The sequence below is a fragment of the Sturnus vulgaris genome, chromosome 5, assembly GCF_052056855.1.
Source record: "Sturnus vulgaris isolate bStuVul1 chromosome 5, bStuVul1.hap1, whole genome shotgun sequence".
Taxonomy (NCBI): domain Eukaryota; kingdom Metazoa; phylum Chordata; class Aves; order Passeriformes; family Sturnidae; genus Sturnus; species Sturnus vulgaris.
The window spans coordinates 23,488,143-23,498,363 of record NC_142247.1 but is presented as its reverse complement, the minus strand read 5'-3'; the positions used below and the strand labels follow the sequence as shown (position 1 = coordinate 23,498,363).

Genomic DNA, 10,221 nt, shown 5'->3' with positions numbered 1-10,221 from the left:
ACCTCCTATGTTTCACTTGGCACAATAAAAGTACTTTGAGGGAATAAAACGGTAACCCTAAACAGATAATCTTCTAGAGAAGACTAAGAATAGGTCAAACTTATATTATATTTTTTCTTAACAGTTTTCCCACCTTCAGACACTTTCAGCTGAGGTTTCTTGGGCCTACTATGATTTCTATGCTTGGTAACCCCCCCAAAATCTCTGTCTTCCAAGACTTGTCTCCCACTGAACTGTGTTGAAATTTGTGCACCCACAAAACCCTTTGGTGAGGAGGTTGACTGAATGGCTCTCAGTTGCCTGAAGAGCCACACCAATTTGATTTCTTTGAACCTGGCTTCTTTCAGATCCATTTGACCATCAGTTTTTCTTGACTGGGAGTGATCATGAAGTCAACCTGCCTCCATCCTCTCAGTGCCACACATGCCTTGGTTGACTCTAGCACTTCTCCTCTAAGGCAGCTGTGAAAGGTCCTTAGCTGTCTCCTCTGTGGAAGCAGCCCTAGCTCTCCCTTTCAAGGACTTCTCTGCTTCTCCCTTGAACAGGGTCATGTCCTTCTAGTGCTGCCCAGTAAGATATACTGTTTTAGCTGTTCCTTTTTCTTTTAAACAAACTCCCTCTTCTTGACATGGTTGTCTTTGCAGCTAAGTGTGACTGTGGGGGACCTGTAGAGAAGCCCACTGGGATAGTGACCTGTGAACCTCATGCCCATGGTTACAGAGCAGCACTTTTAAATGCAGATTTTTGAACATGAGCCTGGGTTTGGTTTAGCCATGGTATCCAAGCTAAGGATACTACTTCCTCTCGAGCACTCAATCAGCAATCCCAGAGAGAACCTAAACATTTCGACTCTGCTTCTTGCTCTCCTGTGACATTTGCCCAGTTAGGATGGGGGTAATTGAAGTAATCCAATAAAGTTGTTTTTTCTGCCCTTGCTGCCTCCTTGACCTGATCTGTCTCTGCACATTGCAGTCAGTGCTGCTGTCCTGATTGGGCTGTCAATGATATAGACCCAGCTCTGTGTTCTCCCTGCTGAGGCCCTGGATTTCGATCTGTACAGATTTCGTGTTCCACACAGATGAACCCGTACAGACTCCATCAAAACAGCCTGGGCAGTAATTTGATTTGACTTTAAGCTCTCCTTAGCATATAGTATTTAGCTGCCCCTGGCACAGTTCCTTCTAACTTTCATAACACATTGTCCTGTTGGTTGCACCCCTTCCCCAAGGTTTCTCCAACCAGGGCTTTCACTGGAAGCCGTACGCCTTCTTTTCTGGATTCCTTCTACCATTTGTAGAATGCCATACTGCTGCTTTGGGTTTTTTCTTGGCATTGCATTAAAATAACAATCTGTTTGTTTTCCATTTCCCATTTCATGAGTTTCTGAATTGCCAATGGCCTGAATGGGACAGGACTAGGCTAAAAGCCAATGTATTTTGGCAATCAGTGAATTCTGGTGTGAAAATGTACCCTGCCAAGACCTGAACCTAATAAATACACAACTGTACAGATAGCTGATCCAGGCTTCCTGCCACAAATCTCAGGGTTTGTGAAGCCTGGTAAGCCCGGGAGTGAGCAAGGCACCCAATTCAATTTAAAATGGCTGACTGCACAATCACAATTAAGATATGCAATTTAGCATAAAATAAGGCAAACTAGCATAAAAAAACTGATTTGAATTTGTAATGGGATCATAGGAACTAATTCCCCCCAAGAAAAAAATTATGCTTGAAGAATAGCTAAGCAAAAAAAAAATTAAAGAGAAAGAAGTGAAAAGCCTACCAGAGAAACTTGAGGTGACAGAAAAACTTTAGTGGAAGTTAAAAAAAGTATGAATAGTTCAATCCATAGGATTTATTAGTGACCAGATGTTTTTTCCTTCTTTATAAGAACAGACATGTATTCCCAATTGCTGACAATCCCCTATTAGAGGACATCTTCATTTTCTGCCATAATTTCTATGTATGAGGAACACATCATTCAAACAAAAGGACAGGGAAAGATGTGTGTCTTTTTCCTTCTTTTGCCATAAACACAAGTAGATTTTTTTTTCTTTGTTAGAGATACCGGACCAGGGGCAAAAGATATTGCCAGACAAATAGGCCAAGCACTGCCCTAACAAGCTTCAGCAGAAAACAGAGAAGTTGAAAACACTTTGGCAAGGGAACCAAAGAGTGATTCTAATGTAAGGAAGTGCAAAAGTGTCAGTTGCAATAGACTTCATATAAAATATTAGCTCTTTTGGCGAATATTGTTTTGTCCAGGATTTAAGTATAATACCAGTCAAAGTAAAGTACCCATACCCATGGAAACATGCAGGTGAAATTAACTGCATCAGAGAGAAGAATATTTGCTTTTCTGCTTGGCAGTCAAACTTCCTAGCAATGCAGCTCTGTGTATTACCTAAACGGGCTAATCAGGATCAACAGGTAAAATCCTGAAGCTCATAATCACTTTGTAATGAATTAATGAATGAGATCTCAGCTGAACTCAGAGAGCCTTCTGCTGGAATATGCACTTGGGTATTTTCCTTACAGGGAAGATTTTACTGCTAGAGATGCAAAGATTTTGGGTTTTTTTCAGGGTTGCAAAAGAGATTTCTAGAAGTGGTAAGGCTTTGCTTAGCTCTGTCTCACTGTGGTTGATAAGACCTTTAGTGTAGATTTCAGCACAACAAAATTAAGACACTGACAATTTCTTGAAAAGTTAAGAGTTTTGAAAATCCAAATTTACAATAGGACAGAATTCTGCCAGGTTTCCTAGACACTGTGGTCAGTCTTTGGGTGTTAAATAAGCTAATATTTTTCCATATATACCTTATATATAGATTATCTTACCACAGTTCAGGTAGATGGAATAGAGATCTTCAATGTCTCTTGATTTTATGCTATTTGATATTTTCTTTGTTGAAAATTTCTGCTTTATATCTCTTTCTGTCTCCAGATTTGCCTTTTGGCAGGACAGTGGTCACATATCACATTTGTCAGTGTTATATTAAGAAAAAACAGAGATAATTTCCTGGGTGATGGCAGATGATTGCAGGGTTTCCTTTTCTAGATTTAAAGAGATTATGTTCCTACAGGCTAGCTAACCAAAACAGAAAGATAAAATAAAATAAGGCAGAAGATGATACCGGAGTGAAGCAGTTGCCATCTGTTGATTTTAAACTCTCTCTGGCTGCTGTTCAGCTGACTGGATAGGAAATACCACATTTTGCCCTCATTCTGAGGAATTTTTGAGGGCTTTGTACACTAGCCCATCACCTGTCTAACATTAAAGCAATATATTCAGTTCCTTTTTTTTCACACAAAGAAAGAAGCTACTGTTCCACAAATAACCTGCCTTATCTGAAAAGGCCTGAATTTTGAGTTTTATCTAATCCACAGCATATCAGATTGTGATGGGCCATGAGTGGCCTAACATTATTCTTTGATCCTCCCTGGGGACTGAAAACTTTAATTCTTTACTAATGTTTTGACCGATATAAGAATCATAGGAAGCATGTATTAGACTTTAGACGTTTAGATGAGGACTAGCATATGCATAATGAACCACTAGAGTGGGCAAGAACTTTAAACTGAACATTGCTCCCATGTTTAAAGTGAAATATAACCATGAAAATAAAAAAAAAAACCCAAAAAACCCAACCAAACAAAAAACCAAAACAAACAAAAAAACCCCACCAAAACCAAAAATCCAACCAAAACCCTAAAATTATGTGGCAGTTATGAAAACCCTGACCCAGATATCAGATGATGGAGACAGGTAAGGTGATTCACAGATTTGCTGCTTTTAACCTCAGCCTCTAACCAGTAGTGCAAATAGGTTCTCATCTGAGGGAAAAGGCTTTTTGGCTTGAGCAGGCTCCAGTTATTAGTGTGGCAGCTGCAGAAAGTAGGTTGCCTCTGCCTGGGAAATAGGACAGTTAGATATAATATCTATTTAAACAAACAACTTCTATTCCCAATCCACCAGAAGGTGGGATTTAGGGAAATGTGGTATCTCACACCTCCAGTAGTCCAGTATGCCTTCCAGCCATCATTACCATGTCCCCTTCCTCTGCTTTTATACCAGTCATACACGGAGGCCTCAGCCCTCAGGTTATTTCTGATCCAAATCCTTCACAAATTTAACTGCTTTTGTGCAAATTTAAACACAGTAGCTCAATAGGTTAGATGGACCACCGTAAAAGGTCTTTTCTTGTCATTCAAATAAGGTCTTGCTAAAGTAAATATATATCTTCACATCTCCTGATAGAGACTTTTGAGACATTGGTCTTAGAAACTGTGTTACATTTTGTTATAGAATGGTTTTGTGCAAACACTGTTACACAACTTCTACCAGGAAGTTACAGTCATTAAAGAGAGGAAAATATTTACATTTTGATAGTGCTGAAGATAAAGGGAGGAAAGCAACAGGGAGGGGGTGCTGCACATACAGTGTCACTCTGTTCCATGCAGCTGCCAGGAAGTATTTCACTGACTTCAATCAGGCCAGGATTTCATCTCAAGTTCATCTATGACAAGAAGAGATGCGTAACTAAATAAATGTGAAACACTGGGCTGTGTTCCTGTACAAGCCTCCTGAGAGTGGAGGAGGATTCAAAACAGATCTGAGAGTTTTGCAACCCCTCACCTCTGGAACTGCATTGCCTAAGAGAGTATGAATTCTTAACTTTGTTCATCTCTCTGAGAGCAGACAGTGTCTGTGCTGTTTCTTTTCTTCTTTACAGTTATTGTTTCTGAGCTTTCCATCCTCCTATCTGCCACAACCTTCATACAAATATAGTACTAGGGAAATGAGAGGACAATAGTTATTATATTTTTATATACTGCACTTACTGTATTTAACTGACTTTGCAAATGCTAGGTATCTTATTTCACTGGCTTCAATTTGTACGGAAAATGAAATGTGCTCGGTCACTGGCTCTGAAGTGGTGCTTAATACCAAGACTACTCTCAGAGGCTGAAATTAAACTCACAGTCTCCTTTTTTAGATTTAGTAGCATTGAAACATTAATATTCCTTTGTTGTAAAAACAGTAGGAATAATCAAATGAAATGAATAGGATATGAAATGTGGCCCTGAAATGTGAATTCATCCACAATATGCATCATCAGGTTGCTCTGGAAATGGTGATGTGAATTAGATGAAGGAGTCACTAGCTGTATGACATGCAATTTAAATTAACGACCTTCAAAAAGCTGAAATTAATTTAAGGAAAACAGACCCACAGAACATAAGTGATTTGGAAGGCAGTTTTAGTCACTGTTGACACTGAACATCAGTCATACTGATTCCAATCTATGTTTACTATTGTTTCATTTCTCACCAAAATTCAAGATGTATTATCCTGGCGTCCCAGAACTTGGAAGCTGTTAATGCAATTGGAAGAGGAAAAATAAACAGAAAGGAATAAAAAACCCCACCCCTTAATCCTCTAAATATCTGGTTTATTCACTTTAATGACAAAGTTACGAGTGTCTAAAAATGTAAGCATTTTATGAGAGGATATACCACCAACTATTGCTAAACGTTTTTCATAAAAGGTAACAGCTGCAGGATTCTTTTTCAACATGCTTCTATAATAATAACTTTTTAAAAATGAAACCAATATTTACTAAATATGTGCATTTCTGAAGAAAGAGAAGCTTGGAAAGATATTCATAAATGCTCATCATGCATAATGTGAAATATTAAGAATCATTTCATGAAACTGTTTTACAAATCTATAAGACAATTTTGAGAAATAGTCTTTCATTCTTCTTTCTACACTTCTCTTATTGTTGACACAGGCAGACAGTAATTCTTTAACAGCAGATGAAGGACTGTGGTTTTTTTTTTAGTAAATACACTGAAGATGTTTGTGTGTTTGGGGGACAGAAGAAGATAATGAAGCTTTTAAATCTTGCTTCACCTTCCAGCTGCAACTTGAGATTAGAGAGCAGCAGAAGCAGACAAACCTTGAGTAACTGTTTGGGCCTGCAAGGCTCAGCACCAAGACAAAATATCCTGTTCCCACTTATCTCCATATAAAACACAAAATAAAAATAGGGGAATATGTAGCTTTAGAATATATAACATCAGTTAGGTGCTCAGGGTGAAGGGAAGAAATATATAGTTACTAAGAATATTACAAGATTAAAAATCACAGCATCTGCAGATTACATGCAATTAGCAGAGAAAAGGTAATAGAGATACTGGCTAAAGAATACACTTGTGGAATCTTTGTTCTCCCCAAATTACATTATCCTTAAACAGAATATGCTGAAAGTATTTTAAACCATACAAGGAAAAGTAAGCTGAGATTTCATAAGACCCTAGATTTCATGGCACTGGTAAATCACATGAATATATTTCCCAGAATGATGTATTTATAGCAGTAGATGAAAACTACAATAATACTGGTTATTTTAAAGTTATTTTAGGAGCCAACACAGTTTACAGCAGTGGAGGGAACAGGGAGACACTTTCACAGAGGAAAGAAAATGTCTGAGAGCACAAACCATAAATTCAGATGCCAGCACTTGTCCCATTCATTATGTTCTTTTCACTGATGTACAAAAACTTGTGCCAAGTGCCTAAGACCATGAGTACAGTAACATGAAAGATAAATCAACTCTCAAGAAAAATAGCCAGGGAAGGATTCCCTTCCTACCAACTCTCTTTCAAGTACTACTGCAAATTCAAAACATTGAGGCAAAGTCTCTTCTCTCAGATGTACAGTCAATTTCATTGTAGAACCACTTGAAGTTATTAATCATGGAAGAGAACAGTCAATCAATTGATAAATCAATCAAAGAATGGTTTGGTTAGAAGGATCCTTAGAGGTCATCTTGTTCCAAACCCTCTGCCATGGGCAGGGCACCTCCCACTAGACCAGGTTGCTCAAAACCCCATCCAGCTTGGCCTTGAGTGCTTCCAGGGATGGGCCATCCACAACTTCAAGATTATTAAGTAGCTGCTTTTTTCTAGTGTGTGTAGAAAGACAGAGGTCTTCTTTGTTATACACCTGTCTAAAAGAGATTAAAGACTTTCTACAAGTAAGAAGACATCATAGATGTCATCACCTAGCCTGTTAAATAAAAGAGTTGGCCTATTACACATAGAGTTAAACAAAACAAATAGTAATAGTCCCTTCTCACAACACCAACTTTTAACTGAATGCTATTCTGATATTTAATTGTTTAGAACTATACTTCTATAACTGTAAAGTAAATGGACCAGTTCTTCAAAAAGTCTTGTTCTTTTTTTCCTGACATTAATACATGAGATCCTGGTCCATTTGAGCCAAAAAATATTTGGCTAATTATTTTAATAAAGCCAGACATAAAGACTTCTCTTACTTCCTTTAATCAAAGGAATGTGATCTTCTGGAAGAGATCAAAGTCCACATGAGCAGTATTTACTGATGTTAAGTATTCTGATTGTTGTCACAATTGAAACTTATTAAAATGCAATGGTTTTAAAAATTAATTTCACTGACAATTGCTTTACTTCTCCATGTAGTAGAGCTTTTTCTTCTATGTGCATATAGATTTATAATGGATATTAATCTAAATAAGGGACATGAAGCTGTACAAGAAAATTCAATTGATGAATAGCACTTACTTAAAGCTGCATGTATAACCAGTTGAATACAGACTTGGGGAAAAAATTGAGCAGTTTTTTTCTTTTTTGTTTTTTATGGCAGGCATTGGTCTCTAACCAGCTCACTGGGATGAAAAAGAAGTACAAAATAGAGTCTATTCTAATTGCTTTAATTTCATTCTGATCATATAAAAAATATAAATTACCCACTGATGATACTCAGGAAAAATTCCCTCTGTTATTTTGACACTGGAAAGCTGAATTCCACTAATGTCAACTGAAGGTAAACAAGGAATTTAGCAGCACTGCCTGCTACAGCTGTGGTTTTGATCCAGCAAGTTCTTGGATCTAGATCTGCAATCTACTTTTGTTATTAATCTGCTGAATTGCTTTAGCATTTCCTTAAACCATGAGATACATCAGAGTAACCTTCTCAGAGGTTCACAGAAACACAGTACAGAGTAATTCGACCTCAGAAAATAAATTACCCAGGTTTTAAGAAGTGAACCCTTTGGATGATTTCAATATGAATTCTCACTGATGTCTACTGACTCAACTTTATCATTGACTCATTCAGTAAAATACCAGAAATGTTTCCTTGGGAAAAGACAAATTGTAAAGAAAAACATAGCAAGTAACCAAGATAATCATGCATCATTTCTTTGGATGTTAAATAAAACTTAGAATTACAAATGTCTGTCTTTGAGCACTAACTATAACCTCCCAAGGCATAAGCAACAATAAATAATATGGCTACCATAGCAAGATGTTTTGCAGTACAAACTCAAGGAATTTTAAATTCTTTGGAATGGTAACAGGGCCTTTCTTTTTGGTTTCCTAGGAAACAAAGTGGCCTAGACTCTTCCTGTGTCAAGAAGCAACTGGGACATCAGGTCAAAGGCTTAATTAAATTTTATGTGAGTTACTCAGCAGAAAAAATCAGTTAGCCTGCTCAGAAAAGATGATGCTTCTCGTGTCAATCAAAAAGGCACTTGAGTTAGAAAAACTCCTACAATTAAAAGACAAACACAAAAATAATAATCACAATAAAAAAAACACTGAGATATAAGTGTGCCTGTTTTATAATTTAGGGAGCTAAGCATCATCAATATTTCAAACTCTTAACTCTCTCTTGCTACTGATTTTTGCTGCCTGTTTCCTACCATTAGTAGAAATGACTCGTGAAGAAGAAGAGGAGGCAGCCCCACACTTTCATCTGATGTATGCCATGGTCATGAAGTTCAACAAAACAAGTTTTAGATGCATCATTAAAATTCGTCTTTGTGCTGTCAGATGAAACAGTGTGTAACAGACTTCACAGTAAACTCTAAAATAAACAAAATACTATTTTGAAACGTCTCAAGGGACCTAATTTTTGCAAAGAATATGGAAAGAAGCAAAGATAGCTGCTCAACAGACATCTTTCCTCATGGTTTGCAAGCTGGCTTCTGGATGCTCCTCTTCACCAAACACATTTCGACTACTAAAAGTTACCTTTGAATGGCAGCTCCTCCATGCAGGCTGCCTTGCCTGGACTTCTAAAGCCATCAGCTTTATTATTTTTCTTTATTTGGTGGCGTGGTTTGTACAGGCAGCAGAGCAGACCTCAAATCTTTTACTGTTTCACTGCTGAAATAGCGTTAAAGGCAATGGTTCTACCCCAAACTTTGACATATAAATCAGATGAGGTTTTGGCATGACCTCCTAATTTTCCTGTTTATAAAGTATCCCTGTAACAGCAAACCTTAACAATCTGCATTAATAGCACATCAGGGTAATAGATAGTGTAAAACTCTTGTAACCACACGTGAATGTGATGCAGATGCACCAATTCTTTGCAGATCAGATTCCTTTCCTTTCAAAGTTTCATTTAAGAGGTCACAATTTCTGTGTACACAAGATGCAAAACATTTGTGGATATATATGGAAAAAATTTAATACTCTGCTTGCTTTTAAAGAAATAAGTAGAAAAATGTGGGGAAAACCCCCAAAGTATTGCAATAAATCTTTTTCCTACTGACTGAACTTCTCAGTGAAGCCATAATATCTAATTTTGAGGGTATCATCTGTTGGCAAAGAAATAACTGTCATATCACCATTTCTGTAGCATGACTTCATTGGCAGACTGGAAAAGAACAACCAGATGGTTTACAGAAAAAGTGCCTTCTTTGATTAATGAATATTTTTAACAACTAACACCCCCAAAAGACACAAATAACATTTCTGATAAATAAATGTGCTGAAATATTACTAGTTCTATCTTTAGAGGCCTTCTCCCACATATACATCCATCTATTTTAAGCAAAATTCATTATTTTGTGAAAAGAATTCAGATGAATATCACATCTGAGAAGGGGTTATTAGGACAGACCAAATGTAATATAAAATCTCTGCATTTCCAGTTCCTGACCTACATACGGCTATTATGTCAGTTGTTATTGGATTTTTTTTTCCCAGATTTCTCTTCTGTTTGCAGCACCCCACTCACTAGGGATTAATATTTTACTGGGGAATTCATTTGTACTTGAGACTGAATATCGAATTTAATTCCAAGCTGTGACTTGGCAATACCATGTAACAAGAAGACTCTCTGACTGGACAGTCATTCTTTTATGATTAGCTTTTCTAATGT

The 10,221-nt window shown here is 37.2% G+C and overlaps 1 long non-coding RNA gene across 1 annotated transcript; it reads left to right on the top strand.

Annotated features, from left to right (window-relative positions):
* The first annotated feature begins 2,766 nt into the window (after window positions 1-2,766).
* On the top strand, window positions 2,767-9,839 carry LOC148223586 (uncharacterized). Its single transcript, XR_015803810.1, has 2 exons — window positions 2,767-7,872; window positions 8,431-9,839. It is a non-coding gene; the product is annotated as an uncharacterized LOC148223586 (long non-coding RNA).
* Window positions 9,840-10,221: the final 382 nt, after the last annotated feature.